The following is a 26,520-nucleotide window of genomic DNA, read 5'->3' on the forward strand; positions in this document are numbered from 1 at the left end:
TTGACCTTTCAATTCAATAATTATAGCCTAAGATATTTTATGTTTAAAGCCCAAATGATTGTTTGCTTAGAATTGTAAGAACAAATTTGGAGGCCAGCTTAAGACACTTAAAGGTTTAGCTTGCCCTGGAGAAAAAATGCATTCTTTGTCTTGCATCAACATGTTAATAAAGTCTAAAGTTCCTGCACAAACAGAACTTGCTTCAGCGGGAATTATAAGAACATAAAGGGTGCAGGATCATAAATGGACTATATTAGTGAAAGCCATTTACCTAGCATGGCACACAGAGTTTTATTTAAGATTAATGAAAAGCCAATAAATAGAAAACACTAATATTCCTTCCAGTGGGGCAGTCAAGATGAGTCTTAACTTGATATCATAGAAATGTGTGTACTCTGAACAGAAAAACATGTGCAATATTTGAAAAGTTATATTTTCATAATATTTTATAACCCAAATTTATATTCAATAAAAATGCACCTAATATCTCATTTCAGGATCATTCTGGAGTCAGGTAAAGGCAATCATTTTAGCAGTAAGTTATGACTTCATAAAAGAGTATTTTAATCAGTTGGTATGTTACCTTTAAACTCTCTGGACATATAATTCTTAAAAATGATATTTGAACATGGAAATCTGCCATTTGAATGTTTTTCTGTCTCTTCAAGTGGATTTTATTTTTGAAAATTCTATTGGAAGTAAATTCTAGAAGATCTGAGATTTTGGAGCTGCCACAAAATGGATCATGAGACTTTAGACCAGTCACTTTATCGCTGCACGTCAATTTTGTTATCTTGAAAAGGAAATAATAAGATGCTTGCTGTAGAGATATAGAGGAAAATGGTATGGAAGAGTCTCTGCCCAGTGGAGAATGCCCCTGTGGAATGTGTGTGTGTGTTTGTTTTGCAGTCTCCTGCTCTTAGCAGAAAGCCTTCATGATTGGTTTGTGTCGTGCTGGCTTCGGTAGCCTGTAAACATTCATTCTCTCCCCTTCCCTGAGCAGAGACCTAAGACACAACGCTAAGCTATTTTTGCTAAGATCCACACTACTCAAGGAGCAATCAACCAGTGGATGAAATAGAAACAAATGATTCATTTTAAGATAAGCTTTATTTAGCAGGCAGTCTTCACCTCCAGCACTCAGATACTAAGTCTTCAGTCTGTTCATAGTGAGGTATCAGTGGAATTGGTTAGACTTAAAAAGAATTATTACTTTTCTCTACAGGCCTGTGTAGAGAAGAGCCAATTGTAGCCAAATGTAGAGGAGAAGAGCCAATTATTAGACAATGGATGTGTTACATACTTACATTTAAAAACTGTTTTGAGCCTAGAGTTAAACCTTCCACAGAGTACTTTTAAAGATACATTTTCTTATCTTCTTAAGTCTAAGAGGTTGTTTAATTTTTTTTCCATGTAATTATGCAAATTCACAAGTCTTAGATTTCTTTCCTGAAACCATCAAACACTTCAATATTTGGGCTCAGGAAAGTTATTTCAGGGAATAAATAGATATTATGTGTCATTTCACTCATTAAAAAAAAAAGTGTCAATTACTGCATTGTAAAAGGAATAAAGTCTAAATGATCTTATTGTATTATCTACTAAAGGCCTGGAAAAGTTGAATAACTATTAGTTACTATGTTCCTATAAGGCATTGAGGGGCCTTACTTGATAGAGGTTTATTCGTATTCGTCCCATCACATGTTCTATTCACTTCTTTGAAAATAATTTCAAGAAAAGTTACCCTGGTTTTAAAAACATAAAAGACAACTGATAATATCCTATGCTTTGGTTTTTCTCCCTACAGTGCCTTTATATAATAGGTCGGTCATAGCTCATGATATAAAATACTAGCTGTTGACTCACAGTTACACTAGAAGGGCCAATTTTACAGACTGCTGGAATAAAGATGATTTTAATTAAATTGCACAAATCCCTTTGTACTGTAACCAAAGCCTCTTCAGGCTGGCTGACGCTGAGCCACTCTGGCGTGTGTAGAGTTAACCAGGTTACCGGGCTTCCTAGTTAACTTCTTTCACCAGGAATGCAATTCGTGTTTACCTATATAAGGAAACCTGTTAGGCTGACCTGAGTTTGGCGGATTTTTGCGCTGACTGGGAGGCGTGTGAGCACACAGCCCAGAGACGGGGAGTGATTCCGAGCTGGACAGAGCAAGCTTCCTGATCGCACCAGCCATTCAGCTGATCCGAGGCAGGCTGCCTGGAGGACTTACAGGTTTGCCTCTTCCAGATCACAGTTGAGGAACAAAAACCCCGTCCTGGGAAAAATGGGGAAGCCGGTGAGTCTTACCGATCTCTCTCTGTATGTTGCTGCTCAGGGGCACGCCTCGCTGGTCTCACCCAGGAAGTGGAGGCAGAGGCGTCGCTCAGCCTCTCACCCCACAGCTCCTTCCTGAACAAACACCAGGCTTCGCGAATACCTCCAGACAACTTTTCCTTCCTGTTTTGTACCCCGAGAATCCACAGAGGCAGTGATTTTCGCACCTTAAGAGTGTTTTGGTGGTTTGAGGAGGTGGGGTGGGGGGGCGTTGGCCTTTTTTCTTTTTTTACTACTCAGGAGTTTCTCTCCTACAGCGATGAGCAAACTTTCTCATCTTTGTTGCTCTCCACGGAGTGGAAAGAAGCCCTGGGGTGCTTCGCAAGAATGCCGAGCCCCCAAGGATGTCAATAGTAACTTTAAGTGGGGTTCCAAAAACCACAGGCGAGGTGATAGTCTGTAGAAGTGCAATTTGTCACAAAAAAGGCAGTCTGAAGGTATCATTTTTCATTCATGCGGCAGCAAAAATCCTTCCATCCTGCACATGTAATAAAGGACACCTTCTGAGACACTGAGAAAAGAAAGAAGCTGAGCTGAGCTCTTTGTTCTAGACAATGTAAAGAAGCCCACTCTTGCGTTTTGACAAGTTAGCATATGTCTATTTATATATAAGGCAGGAACTATGTAGAAAGGCTTTATGTCAAAGGCATTGTGGTCGATTGAGTTAAAATTTGGCTCTATTCTATATGTGGACAAAAATTGAAGTCTGAATGTAATTAAACAGGGAAATGTGAAAGTGTTTAACAGACTTGCAGGGGAATTTTAGTAATACTGCGGAATGCTCAATTATAAGAGGCAACTGAATGAGAAAGAAGAAAAAGCCGTTCCAACTGAGTTCGGGGGCTTAGGTAAAACTTTTGAAAAGAAAGTTTATTTTTAAAAAATCTAGTATAGCCATCCAAAATAATTTTGGAATGGGGTACATTTTTTTTTTTCCTGGCAAGGTGATTTTCTTAATTCAGTGAGCTTGGATAATTGTTTTGAATGATTTGACTTTTCATCTTGCAGAGAAATATTGTCATTTTCTGTCATGCAGAGTGACTTAATCCTAAGGGTTTGGGGAGCAGGCAAGTGGCACACAGACCCAATTTCCAATATGTCATATTAAGAAATTAGTTTCTTAAATTAATTTCAAGAAAAGTAACCAGCACAAACAAGCAGGTTTGAGCGAATGGCCACTTTTTTTAAAATTGCAAGTCATAGTCCTTTCAATAGTGAGGTTTAATACAGAGATTGGCAACTGCTTATTCATAAAAACAAAAGCTGTGGCCAGTTTTATTTAGAGCTCTCAACTTGCAAAAGCCTTACTATTTGCAGTAACACAGTTTAAATGAAACCTGCTCATCTCAATGAGAATGGAACCAGGAAAAGCAGTGTGTGTGTAAGACAGCAGATGTCTTAGTAAATAAATTTCATAACACAAGCAGCAGAACTGAGGAGCCTAATGCAAATGTTTTAAAGCTTGTTATTTCCTCACTGCTGCTCAGAAAAAATAGGAGTCTTGATATTGTACTGCTTTCGATGGAAATCAGTAACCCAGGAGAGACAAAACACTTTTAAAATATACGGTTAATAACAGATGTTTATACCTGGTTGTCTCACCCTGCTGAAGAGATGGCCCCCAGCCAAGTCGACTAGCACGTCCGCTGTTTTTTCTGTGAGTTGATATGTACACAGTTATTATACACTAATTACATCAACGGCCAAGGGAATATATAACTAGAAAGATAAATCTGTCTCCTGGTTGGGGAGGGCTGCGAGTAAGCTTGGGTTTGGGGAATCTCATGTTTAGAGTTCTTCTTGCCAGTGGCTGATGAATTACTGTTAGTGACTGGGATCCCTGACTGCTGAATTTACTTACCTCTGGTTCCTGGGCAGCTCATTTGGGGGTAATAAGAGTGATTATTGTATTTAATGCTTTGGTATTCATAGAGTCCCAACAGGATTTCTTCTTGAAGATCAAAGTTATTTCAGGGTCCAAACTAATCCTCCAGTGAAAGGCAGGTAAGGTGCAGCGGTGCCGCATTAGTTGTTTTCCAGTCACTGGTGCTGTGTGTTTAGGTCTATGAGGTGTTAGTAAGTGTCCTGGTTAAGGAGACTGAAAAATCATGGGAGGGAAAAAGCAAGTGATGGAACCTTAATATTGTCCTTTGCTCATATATATTGTGACACTCTAAAAAATGCAGCATATGAATTATGATTTGTTGCAAATGTACCTGATGGATCCTTTTGGCCTGATCATCCTGAGAAACAGTCTCTAAGGCAAAGCTTTCTGAAAGATGGGCCATGGGGTACTGGTAGATGATGAGCGAGTTGCAGACATGCCCAGAAGTTGATCCCCCTTGGCATCTGGGTCATCAAGCTGTGCCTGGGATGGGCATATCCCCCTGAGGGTTATCTATGGACCACTTAGTTTCCTCAGCTTTCCCCAATGCGTTGTACAGATAGGATCAATTTCTGTGTAAAAGCTAGGAAACTGTCTTTGACAATCCAGGCCCAGAATATAGAGAGAGCCAGGGAGAATTCAACTACTGCATTAAAACCTGAGCCTCAAGGCTCAACATTGATGAAACATAACCTTATTCTTTTTTATCATCTTTCATGTTTTCATGGGGAGGCCGAGGTCCTCTGCATGTCACTCAGTTTGCCCCCTTTGTTCTATAACAAAGTTAAAGAAGTATCGGGGTGTGTGTTGTTGTCATTGTCATTGTTTTTCTATTCTTAAAGATCCCCTAGAAAGCTGATGGCAAACGGTTTCTATTGGTTTCCTTTCTAATGTTTAATCATCATTTATTCTTTTTCTCAAACTGCAATCAGTTTGCTTGGCTAAAATTCTCCTGCCACCAGTGTGGCCTGGTCCAGAGGCAATGACACAAAAGAACCTTGTTTCCAAAGTTATTTATTAAATGTAAATTCTTTCCTTAGATACTGTACCAAATTTGTACACAGCATTCCTATCCCTGGTGAACTTTCTCTGGCTTTCTCTGCCTACCATTTGTCATCAATTACCTTTTCAAAAACATTTTGCATTATTAATTCCTGTTACATGCATTCAGCAAATATTTATTGAGTGCCTTTTGAAGTCCTTTGCTAAGTATTCAAAAGGAAAAGCGGGTATATAGGACACAGATGAATTGAAACCCAGTCTTCATGCAATTGGTAGCATTTCTGCAAAGAGTAATCTCATTGCCTACATGGTGTGCAGCATGAAGTACGATTTGCTACAAACTTACTCAACCACTTACTTTTTGGCTGATCATCCTGAGGGACATTCTTGAAGTCAAAGCTTTCCAACTGGTGAGCAGAAAACAGGTTAACACACAGGTCAAGATGTTCATGCTGTCAAGATGTTCAGATAATTTCCACGTCAGAACATGTCCAGTAGATGCCAACAAACTTGGTTACTTACAGAAGAAAGATGCCCCCTTGCTCCCCACAGAGCGTCTCTAAATAACAGGGAGCTGGGTGATACCTTTTTCTGTTTTGCTAATGTATTTTTGAAGACCACATTTTCTTGGATTGTGAGGGGTTCCTAGGGCACCATGTTAAGAAGAGAGATTTTCAGAGTACTAGGTAACTTCAGAGTTTTATACTGGCTTTCCTGGAAAGTACTAATTGACTAGTGATGATTCTTAAGAAGCAGGCAAGAGCATCTGCTGCTACTGCTAAGTTGTAGATGTAAGGCTTAGAATCAGAGATCATGAATTAATAACTGGTTTGCACCAGTAGGGGGTTTCTTTGGTGGCTCAGACGGTAAAGAATCCATCTGCAATGCATGAGATACAGGTTCAATCCTTGGGTCGGGAAGATCCCCTGGAGAAGGAAATGGCTACCCACTCCAGTATTCTTGCTTGGAAAACCCCATCAACAAAGGAGCCTGTTGGGCTACAGTTCATGGTGTCACAAAGTGTCAGACATGACTGAGCAACTAACCCACACTTTTTGTGCCAGTAGGATTTTGCAAGTATCTCAGGCATTAGCAATTTAAAATTTATTTATATTTGACAAAATCTTGGCTGGTGAGGTAATAGACATGACTAGACCAGGACTTCTAGTTAAATGTAAAAATACATTTCCATTTTTTAATTAATTGCTTGCAGTCACATATAAGGAAATTTTCTGTGAGTGAATCTTTCGGAGAAATTGAGTTGCTTTATATATTAATGCTAAGGGTTCAGTTGATTTTATTTTTTATTTAAAAGGAAAATAAAAATGGATAGCAGTGCTTTGTGGAATGGAGAATTCTCCAGTGTGCGTGGTACTTACCTAATAGCTGGATCTGCATAAAGAGTGGCTCTAACTGCTCCCACTCTCTTGCAAGTTGCTCTTCACTTGTCTAAACTTGAGACGGAGATGAAATTAAGCAGAACCTCCTCAATTTGACAGTTTGAGTTTTAACACGTGACAGAATAGGAATTTTGGTCAAAGGGCCGGAGCCAGGAAATAACTGCCTTATTTATAGGTATTGTTCCACAGCAGAGGCCTTGGTTATTTAAACCCAATTTATCCACCCCCCCACCCCAAGTATCTAATTGTGCAGTTATTTAGATCTGTACTGACACACTCATCATGTATTGCCTTGGGGACCGAAACTGTATATAAACTACTAGAGAACGGATAACGAGTTTACTCGAACTGATATACTTGGCTTAAAGCTAAGAAACAAAAGAATAGCAGTGTTTCCCAGGTTTATTCCAAGGTGGTGGATGGTGGGTTTGGCCAAGTCATCTTAAACTTCTCTGGGATTCAATTTCCTCATCCATCACTGGAGACATAAATACACAGTTCACTGGACAGTTGTGAGTACTGACAGCACCTAGCACAGTGCTGGGCAGGAGGCCAGTCGATAAGTATTCGTTGGATGTGAAATGCATGGGAGTGGATGAGGCATTCTCAAGTAAACAATCAAGAGGTTGAAGAAGTAAAAAGCAACCATTGGTGTCCCCTGTGTACTTTTGCCCACTCAGTGATTTAAAACCTGCTTTTCAGTGAAGCATGGTATACTTTCTAATGTCTCATACCAGGTCCCCTTTTCTTAGTGTGAGCTGTTTGTCCCTTATAGGTTTTGCATTTGACACTCTTGTTATAACGGCTTCTTCTATAGCAATCTATGTTATCTCAAATTTAAGTCCCCCCCCCCTCGTTTTAAGGTGTTTTCCCCAAAGTAACACATTTTAGAAGCAAAACAAAAAATACTCATTTTGCACTCAGTAATTTGATAGCTTGCAAGCTTTCCAACAGCACTGGTGGGAGGGACTGGACTAGTAAATTCATGGATAAAATTCCCTCGTTTTGTGGACAGTAAGTAGAACATCTCCCTGGCTTTAGTTCATAACAGTGGTCTTCCAGGTGTCTTGATGTGTTAGGGTCTCTAAGGTATTTTGTCCCCAAGGTTATCCTCAGATCCCACCCTCTTTGTCCCACTCTTACTCATTACATCCTGCCCCAGTGAAATATGACATTTAATCTTATATTGCTCCTATGATGTGGACAGGATGTGTCCTGTGGACTAATGTGCCCCGACAAGAGTTTGCTCCTGGCTAAGGCTAGTGGGGACCAAATGGTGCTAGTTTGATGGGGAAGCAGGGAAGCTGTATTAGTCAGCTCAGGCTGCAATGACAAAATAGCACAGACTGGGTGGTTAAATGGGCTTACCAGGTGGTGCTAGTGGTAAAGAACCTGCCTGCTAATGCAAGAGACATAAGAGATGCACGTTGGATCCCTGGGTCAACAAGATCTCCTGGAGGAGGGCATGGCAACCCACTCCAGTATTCTTACCTGGAGAAGCCCATGGACAGAGGAGCCTGGTGGGCTATAGCCCTTGGGATCACAAGGAGTTGGACATAAGTGAAGTGACTTAGTATGCATACACAGGTGGTTAAGTATCAGGTGTTTATTTTTCAGAATTCTGGAGACTGGGGAGTCCAAGATTGAAGTGTTGGGAAATTCAGTATCTAGTGAGAACTCTCCATCCAGGTTGTAGCTAGGTCTCTTCTCACTGTGTCCTCACTTGACAGAGAGACAGCAATCTCTCCCTCTTTTTATAAAGGCACTAATCCCATCATGGCAGCCCCACCCTCATGACCTCATCTCACCCTAGTTACCTCCCCAAGGCCCCATCTCTAATATCATCACATTGAGGGTTAGGGTTTCAACATATGAATTTGGGGATGGGGGCACAATTCGCTCCACAGAAGTGGCTTTATCAAGACATAGATCAAGTGACTCTGTATTTCTGACTTATTTTCATTGATCTTGAGATATCATCTATTGTAAGATACATCATTAAGAAAGAAAAAAATCTTTTCAAATCATGACAGTGTTTTCTTGGCATTGAAACATTTTATACTACATTTATAGAAAGAATTCTTTTAGACTTTGATGCTGGGAAAGATTGAAGGTAAAAAGGAGACAGGGGTGGCAGAGGATGAGATGGTTAGATAGCATCACTGACTCAATGGACATGAATCTGAGCAAACTCCAGGAGATAGTGAAGGATAGGGCAGCCTGACTTACTGCAATCTATGGGTCACAAAGAGTCAGACATGACTTAGGGACTGAACAACAACAAAACTGGCTTATTTCGACCAATTTTTTAAAAGAAAATCATGTCTTCCTCCTGTGCATACATAAAATGAAAAATGTGGCAAGGCAACTGTTTAAGATTCCAGCTTTCCTAAATCACGTTTCAATCAGAATTGTCATGTGTACACTTTTCCACACCATGCTATCATGCTCTGTGCCAGGAGATAGCATTTCTTTTTAGGGGGCATCTCTACTGTCTCTGAGTCCCTACCAAAAGATAACAACCAGAACTATATTTCTTCCTCTAATGATCCTACCTGGGAATGCAGGTATACCCACCAAGTGACTACACTTGTGAGTGAGCTAATTCTTTAGCCCTTCTGAAACACGTCCACAATTGTGTTCAGAACCAACATTCCTGGTGGCTTCCACTGATCTCCTAGATATCTGCCCAGACAACTTTCCTCTAGTCCCACCTGAACCCAAAGAGGATCTCCCCCTGGCCTGGGGGAGCTCTTCCTCCTTTTCATTCCTTTGAGAAGCATGTGACTTCTCTTCTCTGGATGTGGGGGGCTGATTCCACATAATGCCTAGAGCTCAAAAGAAGTGAAAAAAATACGAACTTCTGTGACCAAGAAGGTTCATGGGTGGGCAATGACAGTTATATCAGGACCGCCTCCCAGGCAGCAAGAATAAGATAACTCCCAGTGTCAGCCCGGTTAAACTGGAAAGCACTTACCCTGAGAACTCATGAAATAGAGTGCATCTCTCCCACCCTACAGGGATGCCTAAAATCTCAGCATTAGAGAATGATTTAATTGTCTGTTAAGGCATCAAGAGTGTTTTAGTAGAAATTAATGACTCTAGAGAGAGCAATGTGTAGTTGCTGTATTTACTGCTTTGGCATGCATTTCATTCCCATTAAGATGAAGTAAGAGCAAGAGCCTGTGAAGATGGGACAAGGAATGGGATGGGGATGAGGATACAGGAATGGAAAGAAAGCAGGAAAAGAGCAGAGAAAAGAAGTTCAACTTTCAGTCAATGAAATTTATCAAATCCTTGGTATGAACCAGGCATCACCCTACATCCTGACACTAAAGTGCCTACACGTAAGGACCTACCTACCCTTCTAGTGTAGGAGACAGGCATCAGCGACATAGCAGGCCAACAAATGTGAAAGTCTTCCCAGAATAAAAGCATAGAGTATAGTTATATGTTCCCATGAGATTGTACTGGAAGGATTCAGATAATCAAGGAAAGTCAGAGAAAGCATCCCCAAGGAAGGGATACTTCAACCCAGAGGCACTAGGACAGGATGTGAGTCAGTGTTTGGAGGGGTAGGAGATGGCCAGACTATATCTGAGAGTTTTCAGCAGTCAGGAAGATTGCATTGACAGCATCCTGGAGACTCAATTGGGGAGCTTCAGAGTGAATGTGAGTGAGCCTAAGAAAGGGGTTCAGGGAAAGATGATGGCTCAATGTACTAGTATCATGGAGGTGAAGAGAAAGCAAGGTGGATGGCTTTTAGTTATATTTCAGAGGTAAAATAGATAGGTATTGGTAATGAGTGGGACGTGAGCAATGATGAGGGATCAGGAAGTGTCATGACAAACTCTCAGGAATCTGGTCCATAAAACTAGAGGAATAAGTGTTGTCATTAATGATGTAGAGAGCAGTGAAAGTTGACCTGATTTGAGGGTAGAGAGAGGAATCATTTGTAGTCTGATGAAGTGGAAAATGAGTCTAGCTCATCCATTTACTAGCGTTGTGATCCTAAGTTTCTCTGAACCTCAGTTCTTCCATCTTTAAAAATGAAGCCATAAACATTCACCTCACAGTGCTGCTGGGACAATCAACATAACTTCATACGTGGTTGAAGTTCCTTCCTACGTGAGTTACTATGATCACTCCAAAACTGAGCAGCAGTGAAGCCTGGAGGCAGAGTGGCTATTTTCAAGAACTTTCTAGGAGGTGGGGTGGTGTGTAGGAGTTTTGACAGCTGAGATTTCAACACTCTGTAAGTTTACCTTAGTGGAGTTTCTCCTTGTTGATAATGTACAGGGCAGCTATTAGCTTCATTTGTCTGGTGAATTCCTTCTATTTTGTTCCCACCCCCTCTCCTCCTCTGTCTCAGCCTGGATCAAGGGAACCCATAGAGGAAGAAGGTACATTGCTTTTCTCAGCTGAGATCCCTTATCGCTTGTAAAGAGGACTAGAGGATTTAGGAAAATGTAACCCGAGAGTTTGCACTAACAGATGAGCACAGTCGATTAGCTTCACACTCCCTGTAGGCTTCGGGTGAAGACTTTCCCATTCTGTTTTCCTAGCGTCAATTTAGCGAGGGCATTTTATACGACATATGTAATTCCTATGCCCTTGAGTGACCTCAGCACATTCCTTTCTGGCTTCCAAATAGCCCCTCATTAAAGGGAGCCATTAGGCAGTGAAAGCTGCAGCCAGTGGTTGAGGAACAGACTGGAGTGGGCAGGTGAAGGGGCAGAGGGGGTTAAGCTCTCTGGAATCCAGGTATTAACTTTCTTCTCTGCAGATGTTTTGACCTTGCAGGATCCTAACTACTACCAAACATTTCCCCCATTGCCTGGCTCCATTTCTTTCCCTCGTTCTTGCCACACTGTTGTCTTTTTTATAACCATGTTTATTTCTCACTGAATTATCAGAGAGATTATTTCCCATCCAGACCCCATTCAGTTATTTTTCCTTGCAGGAAACACTTATTTCCATATAGAAAAATGGGTGGGAGAGGGTGGGAGGCATTTTATTTCATTGTTTCACTTGTTTGGGGTGGAAGAAGGTGACACATTTGTATGAATTTCTGGATAACGAAATTAATTTACGAATAGCTTCCCAGGTGGCAGTAGTGGTAAAGAATTCACCTGACAGTGTAAGAGACAAGAAATGCAGATTTGATCCCTGGGTCAGGTAAATCTCCTAGAGAAGGAACTGGCAACCCACTCCAGCATTCTTGCCTGGGAAATCTCATGGACAGAGGCACCTGATGGGCTCCAGTCCATGGGGGTCACAAAGAGTTGGACAGGACTGAGCATGCAGGGTCTTTGCACAGATAACTAAGTTGTTCTTGATTCTCCATCTGGATATTTGAGAGTTGACTGTATACGCCAAGGCAGCAATTGGGATGTGCTGGAGGAGTGGAGAAGGAAGTGGAGTGGAAGCTCTTATCTGAATTAGAAGTCTTAGGCAGGCTTTTAAGAGCTTCCTCTTTCCACTACCTTCCCTGCCTTTATAATTTTTTTCTCTATGTGATCCATTTGGATGCAAATGCACTTAAGATATAAGAGCAATGTAAAAAGGCACTTCTAAATCCAAATTGTGTCTCCCAGAGGGGCTGCCATTTCACTTCATAAAGACCCAGTCGGCTTTAGTTTTGCTGAGTTCAAAGCAGGGGCGTTCCATAGAACTTCTAATTAGCATGTGCAGTGGTAGTGGCTCCAAGCCTGGAGGTCTGAGGAGCCACAGCGCAGTAGCAGGAAGCCGGAGCCAGGCAGTGTCAGAGAGTTCGCTTTGCCTGTGAATGTAGTTACCTGCCAGTAAATCATTTGCCAATAGTTCAAAGATTAAGATGGAACCTGACAGAATGATCTAAAGAGAAGGTCACAGTATAGAGAAAGCACATCAAACATTACAGTGAATGAAAAACAGTGAGAACTTCTGTTTCCAGGCCCCTAAATAAAATTCCTGCAAAGATAAAGATGTGAGCTTTGCACACCATCAGGCCTTCTGGTCTGTTTATCCTGCTGAGAAAGGCTGAAGTTGGGGAGGAGGAAGCTCTCTGCCAACAGATTGTAGGTCATAAATTAGTTAATAAAACCTGTCCTATGTTATCTCTGAAACAGTCTATTTTATATATACTTGTCCATTTGATTTAGTTGTTTCCCTGCTTACTCCAGGCTGTATTTTGGTAGCATAAGTCAATATGTGAGTTTTAGATTATCCAAAAGTTTATTTTTAAATGACCTGCCTTCTGTGGGGAAAATAACAGTAATATGTGTGTGTGTGTGTGTGTGTGTGTGTGTGTAATTTATTGCTATTGATTGGGAGTTTCACAGTTAACTTTAGATTTTATATGTATATACATATATATGTGTGTGAAATATATATATTTCGCATGCTGCTGTTAAGTCACTTCAGTCGTGTCTGACTCTGTGTGACCCCATAGACGGCAGCCCACCAGGCTCCCCCGTCCCTGGGATTCTCCAGGCAAGAACACTGGAGTGGGGTGCCATTTCCTTCTCCAATGCATGAAAGTGAAAAGTGAAAGGGAAGTCGCTCAGTTGTGTCCGACTCTTCGCAACCCTGTGGACTGCAGCCCACCAGGCTCCTCCGTCCATGAGATTTTCCAGGCAAGAGTACTGGAGTGGGGTGCCAATGCCTTCTCTGATATTTCACATATATAACACAGTTTCACAATATATAACACTAGTTATTCCAGTGAAATGTGAATATTGTTATATGCCAACATATATTTATTTTTTTATCATAAAGTTAATTTTTATTGCTGCTTTCAAGACCTATTCAGTCCTCATATAGTTCCTGTAGAATATTTCCACATATTACCATTAGTACAGCCAGCTCTTGTTTTATGTATTATAATCACTATGGGTGATAAAGCAACACTGTGGGTATCTATGTACGTATCTGTGTGCCAGGGAAGCCCTGTATGTTTATTACATATATACAAGCTACATCCCCTTTGAAAGTTTCTCCCTATTGAGAACAATAAGTAGGCATTGTTGGCTGATTTTTTTTAAGTCGGATGAAATATATAAGAAAAGAAAATGTCACATTTTTTAAGACCAAGTATAATGATTTAGAAGCTACCAAAGAGGTCAGGGGTAAAAAGAAAACAAAAAATAGTAAAGAAAGAAAAGAAAAGCAGGAAATGAGAGAAGAAGGGAAGTCTCAAAGCAGCAAAAATCTACTCTCCCTTCGCCAATCAAGCCTGCCCTCCATCTGTAAACAAAAGCCTAGCAAACAAGCAGGTGAAGGACAAACGGATCAGGAGAAAAAGGACTTCCCTGGTGGTCCAGTGATTAAGACTCTATGTTTCCAATATAAGGGGCATGGGTTTGATCCCTGGTCAGGGAACTAAGATCCCACATGCCATGCAGCACAGTGGAGAAAGCTGTTGTTGTTTTTTTTTTTTTTTTAATCTAGTTAAAGAAAAGAGGCAAGCTAAAAATTGCTAGGAAATACTGGGGACCAAAGAGAGAGAACACAAGAAAGGGTGAGAATGAAACTTCAGGGTGAATGCTTGTACAGCTGAAGCAAACGGGCAGAAAAAGCCAACTAAAGAAAGTAAGAAATAGGGAGGTAACATTAAAAATAAAAAAATACGAAACGAGACAAAAATGGTCATGGTGCTTGAGCTGGTGGGGCTGAGAAGACATTGTTTTCTAGGTGTCTTGCTGGGAAAGAGGATAAGATGGCCCAGAAACGAAAGCAGGCAGGAGTGGAAGACAGCAAGCATCAGGTGAAAGGGCCGCATGATAAGACAGTCAGCCAAGGGGTACGTTCCAGACACTGGCTGCAGAATAATGTCCTGGAGAGGTTCGTCTCCACTGCAACTGAGCCCTGGAGGTGGCAGGACTTGTCTGTTGTTGTTTAGTCACTCAGTCGTGTCCAACTCTTTGCGACCTCACGGGTTGTGGCCCGCCAGGCTTCTCTGTCCGTGGGATTCTCCAGGCAAGAATACTGAAGTGGGTTGCCATGTCCTCCTCCAGGGGATCTTCCCGACCCAGGGATCTAACCCACATCTCCTGATGGACTGAGCCTGATGTGTTATAGTCCATGGGGTGTCAGACACAACTGAGTGACTAACCCTTTCACTTTCAGCAGGAATTCTAGCTTCTTAGCTGTGAGGTGCTTCAGAGGAGGATGCCTATTTCTGATTTAGGAAATGATTATTCTAGGGCAGTGAACAATGGTGGCCTAAAGAGTTAATCCTCCAAATATTTTTCACATTCCCAGGAGTCATTTATTGAGCCAAAAGTACCTGGCTTAATATTTATTGAACACTTTGTTTCTGAAGGGGAATGGGAGGGAGAAGAGTGTCATATTTGAATCTATTTCCACCATCAAGCTTTACCCAAGTATCCAGTGCTTGACTCTCTAACTGCCAGGCTTAGAGCCTACCCATGAAATTCCAAATCCAGTCTCTTGTGGGTTTGGACTCGCTCGTTTATTTTTACTGTGCTTCGCTCATAATAACTTATGTTTGTAATTCAGCAACCTGAGGAATTGTTTTTATGGCACGTTTGGATCTTGCAGTCACTCACACGTTTCAAGGTCCATTGCAGGAAATGAGTTTGACACAGCATGTTAACAGTGAATTATTCATTCTTACCTGCAGCATTCAGAGCAGTCCGGGAAGGCTTCCCAGTTGTTGAGTCAAAGTTATGTACCCGTAGTGCAAACTCCAGTGGACAGTTGTGAAGATGGCAAACCTTACTTTGATACAATGCCACAGCACCTCCATTAGTGCCCTGGTTAAAATGCAAACATCTGGTTGCTTTTATGGCCCATGTGTTCCTTAAGACGGTTCATTTCTTGATGACGTCAGTCATTGGAATCAATTGACTATTTTTAAAGACTCTTTTAGTGTTTCTCTGAAATGATCACTCCTCACATTTGTTTAATAGATCATGAGCCCTTCAGGTACACAAAAATTGTAGAGATCACATCTTCTACTCTCCTGACTATTTGCAAGGATGACATTGTGACTCAAGGATCCTGGGGTGCTGTGGAATGTGTTGACTTCTGGGGTTGTGTGCACCGTAGATTTTCATTAGCATGTCATGTCAAAAGGAACCTCACGCTTCTATTTACTGAGTGTGGGGCAGCTAAGCTGCTGGTTTGTGCTCACCAACCATGGCTTTGTGGATTTGCCTAGTTAAGTTTGTTCTGCGAGTATTTGCTATTTCCTCCCCTGCATACTTATTTTACCTGGCCGTGTGCCAGGCAATCTACTTGCCCTCCATACTGTGCTCGTGTCCAGTGCAGATAAGCTTCAGGCTGACAAGGACCGTCACCTAAATTCCAATGAACTGCTGTATGCAGGGCCTTTTGGGGAAGGAATAATTTTATCTTTACTTTTAATGGCAAGTGAAGGTTTGAAGCCAATGAGACTGCTCAAGAAAATGAGAGTCATGAAACAAAGGCTCTACCAATGGGATAAGTAGAATCCATCACTTATGATTTCATATTTGAAAAAAGATTGGCAAAAGATACAACGAATAATAAAATGGATCTTCTTAACCCACTGATTGGAAAGGCTTGGAAGGACATGTCTGAACATACTGGATCCTATAACTTGTAGAATGTTACAGACTAGGCCAGCTAGATGAGAACTGTCAAAGCATTAAATAAAAGATGGCTCTTAATCATATCCTAGGATTGCGTGGAGACAGGAACCTTCCATGGAAGTCCCAAGAGAGAATATTAGAAGATGATAATTTAAGGATTATGAAAGTTCCTGAAATTTGCCAAAAGAATTAAGACAGGCCTAATTGGGAACTCCCAGGAACCAGACAGAGCAAATGAAACATTAGGTTGTAATGATTTCTTTCCATTTCACATCTATTTGTTTCTTATTCTCTCTGGGTTCCAAATATTGAATTTACGAAAGTGGAAGGGAAGTAATGAGTGTGCACTAAAGGGAAGCAACTAAGGGTGAGGAAAAACAACCCCTTGCCTCACAACACACAGAGTCGGACATGACTGAAGTGACTTAGCAGCCGCAGCAGCCTCACAACTGGGGAGACAGGAAGAATGAAGAAATTTGAGGCCATTTCATGGAGTAAATGGAATAACTACAATGTAGTGTTGAAGAAAAAGAATATAGTGTTCTATAAGTCACAAAGGGAAGGACATGAGAAGGGAGATTAATTACAATTCAAATTAATTTCATTTAATTAGTTGAAAAGATCAGATGAATGGTCTTCAAACCTTTTCAATATTTCTGAGTATTCCTTTCCTCTCTCCCTCTCTTTCACACCCCTCCCCCCCACACACAGATGTGCACATGATGCAAATTATCCACTGTAAATAAACCAAAATGAAACTAATACATATGTGTTATTTCCCATCTCAGCTAAGGAAAGATACAGAAAAGAAGAACCTGCTTTGAAGAACATCACTAGCTGTTAATGCCCTGTTAGGAAGTGCACTATGGCATTGAGGTTAGGAAAACAAGCCTATGAGCCGTGCACATCTGCAGTAGAGTCTCTGTCATGCCACTTCCTAGCTGAACTGCCTACTCCTAACTCTTCATTCCTTGACCTTGGTTTCTTTTACCACCTATTTGCCAGGGTCATTTGCTAAGAGCAAATTAGATGTATGTGCAGTGTCCTTCACAGAGTAAGTGTTCAGTCAGTACTGGCTAAGTATCATACCCACTATATTCCTTGAGAGTGATGGCCTGATGTTTGATAAACGTGAACTATGGAATCGTCACTCTGAAAGACCGATCTTGTAAAACACACTGCCTCTAGGGAAGAGGATGCCTGCTAACAAGCTTTTGACTTTGTTGGTTAGTACTGCTTTTACTTCAAAGCACTCAGAATTGTTTAGACTTCCTTCAGAGGTGCATGGGGTCGCAGAGAGTCAGACAGAACTTGGTGAATGAACAACAACAACACAGAGGTTCATGGACTTAGGCAGGATCTAGAATCTCTCAGTTAATATAACTAATGAAAAGGATTAATAGCATGTTGAGACAGTGACCTGTCAGAGTTGAAGATGAACATTTGTTTTTGATCACCCTGTATATTCAGTTCACAACGAACAACTTTATTCCTTTAAAGAATCTTTCTGAAACTAGATCAGCCTTAAGCTTTGCATGCAAAACATTACTCAATAAATTTGAATTAATGCTACTAATATATTCAGTTATTGCCAACAACTGTTGTAACATAAGTTGACTCAAAACAAGTTTTTAAGAATTTTGCCTGGTGACCAATTATTCTGTGAAATATTTGAGCATATTAAAATCAAAATTAAAATTTGTTTGGAAGGTGTTATTTTACCCAGCCTAGTTTTGTATTCCCTCCTGGATCAGAAACAGATTAGCCCTTTAGAAATCTGTTAATATGTGTCCTGAAGACATACTTCAAGAGGGCAAAAACCCTACCCAACAACGAAATCCTATTCCTATAAATATGCAAAGATGTCAGCAATATTGAATGAAAGAAATGAATATGTGTAGCCATTTCCTTTTCCTATCATTTTCAAGGAAACGTTCTTTTGATGGGAAACAAAACTATGTTGAAGTGTTCCTAAGATTTTTTATAATTGTATATTTCCAAAACACTTCACTGCTGAAGTCTATGTATCATAAATGCTTAATTTCAGTTTTTCCTCCTCTTAAATGACAAGGCATAGATGAATGATTTATTTGCTTGTTTTACTAAAAGGTGGATTACAAAGCTTATATCCCTCTCTAGTATTTTATAACAAAGAACACTGAGGAAAACACGTAGAATTTCCTGTCCTTCAAATGATCTGTATGAAAACTAAAGAGCTCAAATCTTCCTTGCTAAGTGATCTTAGATCCTCAAGTATAGACATTGTATTTTCCTTTACACATATCTGATCTTTCAAGAGTGCTTATGTGTCATAATACCTTTCTGTGGACATGTCAGTTGCTCTCAGTCTTACAGAATAACAGACAAAGCAGAACAACCCGAAAGCTCCACTTCAAAGAGCTTAAGACATCCCTACCTTAATGCCGGAATTTGGATCGCCTGGTAAGACTGCATTGTTTGACTTCTTAACGAGAAAAATTGGAAAAAAAGGCAAAAGCTGGGGCCTGCCTGCTTTATTGTTCCATGAGTGACCTTTCTGAAAGAAGGTACTTTTATCACAGGGCACCTTTGTTTAAACACAAGTCACCCCAGACACGTTTTCAAGCTCCATTTTGTAGGTAATGATTTTTTAAAACAATTTTCAAGATGGCACCTATGAAATTCATTTTCCCCACATGCACATGGAAATAATGTCCATTGTAAAATTATTTGAAGTCAATGGAGTAACACCAAAGATATGATTTCGTTGGTTGTTGATGTTTTTTCTATAATTTCTTCCAATCCTTCATGTTCAGGAAAATGTGCTGGATACTTAAGGATAGTCAGAATGTTTTTGAGAATCCAGCATCTTCTACAGTGTTAAAGTGCACCCTTTAGTGGAGGATGATGCCACTATAATATAAAATATAAACCAGTCATTTGTCCAACAACCGCTTATTAGGTACATATTTATTAGGCTTTGGAGACACACGTTTCCTGCCCTCAAGGAAATTACAGTTTGATAAAGAATTTTAAATAGGTGCTAAGTAGAAGCACAAACAGAACATTTTCATTAGAAACATAATGTACGTATAGCATGTGTGAAGAAAGCTATGATCTGTTGAATGTCAGAAATAACAACTCAGGCTTATGCTGATGTCAATATTGACCTCATAAAGACTGTGTAATTGACAGAAAAGGACTGAAACTGTTGTGTTAGTGGTTTTGTTTTGTTTTTTTTTAACCTACTTGCAAGCTATGGATTCCGTTTCCATTGTCTCCTTGAAATGTAGTTTGGAAGTAGTTGTACCTGTGCTCAAGCTTTAGTGAACTTCAGCATCTCCAAGCTAGAGCTGATGAAGAAGCAGATGGTTGGGTTCTTGTTACAGCAGTTTTGGTTCTACTGGTCTTGGGTGGGACCTGGGGGTCTGCATTCCTAACAAGTGTGCAAGTGATGCTGCTGCTGCTGGTCCAAAGACCCTATTTTGAATAGAACCAGTTTAAGATACGGACACACACTTGCAATGCCTCCTAGATCCTGAGAGTGAAAAATGTAGGGAACATGCACTTCTGGTCTTGGCCAGTGCAATAAAAATTGTCCCAACTTATGTAGAAATGAAATGAGTCCTTCTCTGGACCCTTCAGGACCTCAAAACCTGTCTGGTAAGACTTTGAAAATGTGAGTCACTCAGTTGTGTCTGACTCTTTGGTACCCTTTGAACTGTAGCCCACCAGGCTTCTATGTCCATGAGATTCTTCAGGCAAGAATACTGGAATGGGTTGCCATTTCAGTTTCCAGGGATCGAATCTTTCCAACCCAGGGATCAAACCTGCGTCTTCTGCATTGCAGGAGGGTTCTTTACCTGCTAAGCCATCAGGGAAGCCCATAACCTCTGGGAGCCTGATGAAAAGGGTTTGTTTGCTGTGGCCACAGAGCATTCGAGTTTCCGGTTTAAACACACAACCACTCAGGAGAATTATTAACCTTTCTTAGCATGTTGGCCCTTCGCTGTCCCTGATTACTTCCCCAATGCTTTGAGTCAATGTCACATTTTGAGTGGAGAGACCATACAAGACCTCATTGAGTGAGGCTCTGGCAAGGACAGATGGTTGAATGGGGAGCTCACAACATCCCCAAGAAAATCATGTCTTTTCCTTTGTAGTGAGAGATACCCATCTTTGGCCATTTCCATTTGTGATTGTACTGGTGCAGTGTGATAGGAAGAGAGCATTAAGTGGTAAGATGGAAGTGATGTCTTGTCCTGGCTTAGGCTGCCCTGACCTTCTATAACTTGTGACCTTTTGGGGCCATTTCAGTTCTCTAGTCTTGAGTTCCTAGGTCTATAAAATGAGAATGCAAGATGGCAGGGAATTTTTAAAGGACCTTTACCATGTCATCACTTGTTACTGAGAATTTTTAAAATAATATTGAAAAGCTTACTTTGAAACATGCTCAAGGGTTAGTCGTTCAGTTGTGTCTGGCTCTTTGTGACCCTATGGACTGCAGCATGCCAGGCTCCTCTGTCCATGGAATTTTCAAGGCAAGAATACTGGAGTGGGTTGCCATTTCTTTCTCCAAGAAATCTTCCTGACCCACGGATTGAACCTGAATCTCCTGTGTCTCCTGCATTGTGGGAGGATTCTTTACCTGCTGAGCCATCGGGGAAGCCCATAATCTCCGGGAGCCTCCGGGGATCTTCCCAACCCAGGGATCAGACCCAGATCTCCTGTATTACAGACAGGTTCTTTACTATTTGAGTTACCAGCTGTTTCTTAAACATGCTCAAAGAGAATTTTAAATAAGTAATAGCATGAAATTACCACATAGCTCAGAAATTGCACTCTTGAACATTTATCCCAGAAAAATGGGATGTTCAAATAAAAACCTATACACAAACATTCATAGAAACTTTATTCATGTTAGCCTAAACCTGGAGAGAACCCAAGTGTCCTTCAACAGGAAGAGAGTTAAAGAAACTATGGTACCTCTATACCAAGGAACACTATACAGCCATAAAAAGGAATGGATTACTGATGTATTCAACAGCCTGGATGAATCTCCAGGGAATTATTATGAGTCAAGTAAAAGCCAATCCCTAAAGGTTATATGCTGTATGATTCTATTTATATATGCTCCTTAAAGGAAAAAATTTTAGAAATGAAGAGCAGATTAATGGTTGCCGAGCAGTTAGGGGTGGAAGGCAGGGAGGGAGGCAGATGTAGTTACAAAAGGGTAGCACAGGTAATCCTTGTGGCAATGGTACTATTCTGTATCTTGATCCTGGCAGCAAATATACATATCTGCACATGTGATAAAATTGTATAGAACTAAATATGCACACACACACATCAATACAAGTAAAACGGGAAATCTGAGTAAGATCAGTAGATTATATCAATGTCAATATCCTCTTTGTAATATTATACTACTGTTTTACAAACTATTACCATAAGGCAAATGGTACATGGAGTTTCTTTGTGTTATTTCTTACAGTTGCATGTGAATTTATATTTATGTCAGTGAAAATATCAAGTAAAAAAAAAAGGTTTTTTAAAAAAACACAGTGTACTCAGTATTCTGTAATAACTTATAAGGAGAAAGAATCTGGAAAAGAGTGGGTATGTATATGTATAACTGCTTCACTTTGCTACATACCTGAAACTAACAGATGTAAATCAGCTATACTCCAATAAAATAAATAAATAAAATTATAAATCCCAACTTTGGATTTTAAAAAAGCCTAAAGAAATAATTTTTTAAAAGCCATACATAATGACATTATTTTTTGAGCCACTCTAGAAACCCAAAATTGGCATTATTATGATGTAAAATGCCTAGTTACACTTAGTAGTTTTCACTCTCTGGTTGTCAACAGATCTATTCTATTGGGTTGGTCAAAAAGTCATTAAGATACAATGGAAAAACTCAAATGAACTTTTTGGCCAACCAATACTTTTGTAAACTTTCTAGAAGTAAACTATGGAAAGTACATGAAAAAAATCAAGTATGATCCTCCAGCAGGTATTGGTAAATTATGGCCTGCAGGCTAAATCCGGGTCTCCACTTCTTTTTGTATGGCCCACCAGCTAAGAATGGCTTTGGCGTATGTGCCTGCTCAGTTGCTTCAGTCATGTCCAACTCTTTGCAACCCTGTGGACTGTAGCCCACCAGGTTCCTCTGCCCATGGGATTCTCCAGGCAAGAATACTGAAGTGGGTTGCCATTTCCTTCTTCCTGACCTAGGAATCAAACCTGCACCTCTTGCATTGGCAGGCAGATTCTTTACCACAGAGCCACCTAGGAAGCCCCCAGCCTACAATAGGACTCCACAAGTGCCACTTCCAGGATGGGAGGCCACAACTTGCTGTTTCCTGTCTGGGTTCTCCATCCATCACCTCCTTCAGTCTAACCCCACAGTCTCCAAAGAGGTCTCAGAATCCTTATTCAAACATCACTCTGGCCCATTTTTGCAGCATTCTCCACAAGTGTCTATGGAGTGTCTTTTTTCAGAACTAGACCGTCTCCCTATTGCCCAGACCCCTCTACAAAGAGACCCAAGTGTAAGCTCTAACACAATGGAATTTCAATCAAATCTATTTTTCAATTATAGGATGGAATATGTCTTCAGTGCTAGGGGAAACCTGCAGATTGATGATATCCCAGTAGGCTCAGCACTAGTCTCCAGGAATAGGCCAATTCAGATTTTTAAAAATGTTTCCAGGCCTTTAGGTTATTGAGACAACCTTCTCACTGCAATTGTACAGTCTGAAGGGAAGCATACAGGGAGACTGGCATCTCCAGTTGATCACAGGTGAGCATTCAATTTACAGTGCCCTTGCTTGTGATTAACTCTGCATTGGTTCAAGGGGACTCAGGCATACTTCCCACATGACTTCCTAGGGCAAATTAGGGTGGCGACTGAGAGGCCGGTATTTTTTGCCACACATACTGGAAAGGACATAAAATCCAGCCTCAGATGTCCTCCCGACTCTGGTCCAGTCCAGTCAGAGGGGGACTGTAATGGCTTGACTTGCTAATGGAGACAGGAATACCTGATCATTGCTTTGACCTCTCATAGAGACACTCAGGGAGGAGATTTTTCTTTTTTAATGTATTTATTTTAATATTTTTTGGCTGTGCTGGGTTTTCATTGTTGCACGGGCTTTTCTCTAGTTGCATTGAGTGGGGGCTACCCTCTAGTTGTGGTGATCAGGCTTCTCATTGCGGTGGCTTCTCCTGTTGCAGAGCACATTCAGCTACTAAGGACTTCAGTAATTGTAGCACCTGGGCTCAGTAGTTGCAGCTTGTGAGCTTAGTTGCTCCGCAGCATGTGCGATCCTCCCAGACCAGGGAGGAACTCATCTTCTCCTGCACTGGCAGGTGGATTTTTCACCACTGACTCACCAGGGAAGCCCAGGGGGATTTTAGGATGCTGATGTTTATCTAGTTTCCAATCTAGGGGGAGATTGCCATGACTGGAAAAGAGGAGGTGATAAGAAAAGCTGAGGAATGATTGATTTTTTTTTATTGAGACAAGTAATTTTGGAGTTGCCAGTATTCTTGCTTCAGAGCTATAGTTGAAATTAATTTCTTTATGTCATTCCTCTTCCCCACGTGTCTTAAAGGTATGGCAACCTAACAACAAGCGAAATGCAACTACATGCATGTAATAAGCTAAAATACATGTTTTCCATGTGGTCACTCAAGTTTAGTTTCCTAACCATAAATGAGAATTATCTATCCCCACTGTAACCTGCCTCTCACCCCCCTTTTCTCTGTCAAAACTGTCTCTGTCTCTGTCTGACTTACTTCACTTAGTATGACAATCTCTAGGTCTATCTATGTTGCTGCAAGTGGCATTATGTCATTCTTTTAATAGTTCAGCAATATTCCATTATATATATGTACCATGTCTTCTTTATCCATTCCTCCACTGATGGACATTTAGGTGTCTTGGCTATTGTAAATAGTGCTGCTGTGAACATTGGGGTGCATGTATCTTTTTAAATTATGATTCTCTCTGTATATGTTCCCAGGAGTGGAATTGCAGGATCAAATGATAGCTCTATGTTTAGTTTTTTGAGGAATTTCTATACTGTTCTCTAAAGTAGCTATACCAATTTACATTCCCAGCAATAGTATAGGAGGATTCCTTTTTCTCCACACCCTTTCCAGCATTGATTATTTTGAATGATGGCCATGAGGTGATACCTCATTGTAGTTTTGATTTGCATTTCTCTCATTCCCTGGTGGCTCAGTTGGTAAAGAATCCACCCACAATGCAGGAGACCCAGAACCGATCCCTGTGTTGGGAAGATGCCCTGGAGAAGGAAATGGCAGCCCACTCCATTATCCTTGCCTGGAGAATCCCAGGGACAGAGAAGCCTGCTAGGCCACAGTCCTTGGAGTTGCAAAGAGCTGGACATGACTAAGTGACTAACACTTTTGCTTTCATAATTAGTGATGTTGAGAATCTTTTCTTGTGCCTTTGGCCACCTTTATGTCTTCTTTGGAGAAATGTCTATTTAGTTTTTCTACCCTGTTTTGATTGAGTTATTTGTTTTTATTAAGCTGTATGAGCTGTTTGTATATTTTGGAGATTAATCCCCTGTAGGTCACATCATTTGCAAATATTTTCTCCCATTCTGTATATTGTCTTTTTGTTTTGTTTGTGGTTTCCTTTTCTGTGCAAAACCTTTTAAGTTTACTTAGGCCCCATTTGTATATTTTTGTTTTTATTTTCATTACCTTAAGAGATGGATCCAAAAAGACATTGCCTGCTATTTATGTCAGTATTCTGCCTATGTTTTCCTCTAAGAGATTTATAGTATCCGATTTTACATTTAGAACTGTAATCCATTTCAAGTTTATTTTTGTGTGTGGTGTTAGAGAATGTTCTAATTCCATTTGTTTAGTTTTTTTTTTTTAATTTGACTATGCCAGTTATTAGTTGCAACGTGTGGACTCTATTGCAGTATGTGGACTGTTAGTTGCAGCATGCATTCCCTGACCAGGGATTGAACCTGGGCCCCTTGCATTGGGAACATGGAGTCTTAACCACTGGACCACCGTGGAAGTGCCTAATTTCATTCTTTCACATGTAGCTGTCCAGTTTTCCCAGCACCACTTATTGAAGAGACTTTTTCTCCATTGTATATTCTTGCCTCCTTTGTCAAAGATTAATTGACCATAAGTGTGTGGGCTTATTTCTGGGTTTTCTAGCCTGTTCTATTGATCTTTATTTCTGTTTTTGTGCCGGTAACATAATGTTTTGATTACTGTAAACTTATAATATAGTTTGAAGTCAGGGAGTATGATCCCTGTAGCTCCATTTTTCTTTCATGAGATTGCTTTGGCTATTTGGAGTCTCTTGTGTCTCATACAAATTTAAAAACTTTTTGTTCTAATTCTGTGAAAAAATGCCATTGGTAATTTGATACAGATTTTATTGAATGTGTAGATTGCCTTGAGTGACATAGTCATTTTAACAATATTGACTCTTCTAATCTGAGAACATGGTATATCTTTCCAACTGTTTGTGTCATCTTTGATATCTTTCATTAGTATAGTTTTCTAAATAAGTCTTTTGCATCCTTAAATAGGTTTATTCTTGAGTATCTTATTTGTGTTTTTTTCTGAATGGCAGGAGACTAATATGAGTTTTTGACTTTAAATTTTGCCATATTACAATAACAAAACACCTTCTTACACACAAAATAGTAAAAAAAAAAAAAAAACGGACATTTTACTATTGAAAAATATAAGCAGGCTGTAATTTTAAAGAACAGTTATTTCTGTAATAAATTTAGCTTTATGAACAAATTTTTAAATTATCTACATTTTCTTCATTTCACTACTCTTCATATGAAACTTCATCATGGATCAGTCCTAGCCTGATCCTTCGTGGTTTCAAATGTCAATAGCCCTGACAAGTGTCTTCTTTACAGTCTAGCTTTGCTTACCCTCCCACCCATAATTCTCCCCACTCACATTCATGTACTCTCTGTGTCAAAATCACTGTCAATGAAAGTCTCTTTCCCTTTTTGGACTTGATTTGACTCCTTAATTAGCACAAGAATTGTACCTTTGTTTTGCAGCTTGTCAGTCTTAAAAAAAAAAAAAAAAAAAAAAGATTAACCTTTCAGCTCAATGCTGGAGAACATAGATTCTTAGCCAGACAGCCTTGGTTTGAATCCCAGCATCTCCACTTACCAGCTATATTAACTCGGACATGTTTCTCAACTTCTCTGTTCTCAATTCCTCATCTGTAAAATTAGAATTAAGTGGATTTAATGTGTTCATATTTATAAAGTGCTTACAACAGTCCTTGGCTAGAGTA

The 26,520-nt window shown here is 40.3% G+C and overlaps 1 protein-coding gene across 1 annotated transcript in view; it reads left to right on the top strand.

Moving 5' to 3' along the window:
- The first annotated feature begins 1,909 nt into the window (after positions 1 to 1,909).
- Positions 1,910 to 26,520, top strand: part of MID1 (midline 1) — a 415,869-nt gene continuing 391,258 nt past the window's right edge. The window contains exon 1 of the mRNA XM_005701122.3: positions 1,910 to 2,299. The gene's annotated coding sequence lies outside the window, so the exon portion shown is untranslated. The remainder of the gene's footprint in view (positions 2,300 to 26,520) is intronic.

Source organism: Capra hircus (genome assembly GCF_001704415.2).
Source record: "Capra hircus breed San Clemente chromosome X unlocalized genomic scaffold, ASM170441v1, whole genome shotgun sequence".
NCBI classification, from domain to species: domain Eukaryota; kingdom Metazoa; phylum Chordata; class Mammalia; order Artiodactyla; family Bovidae; genus Capra; species Capra hircus.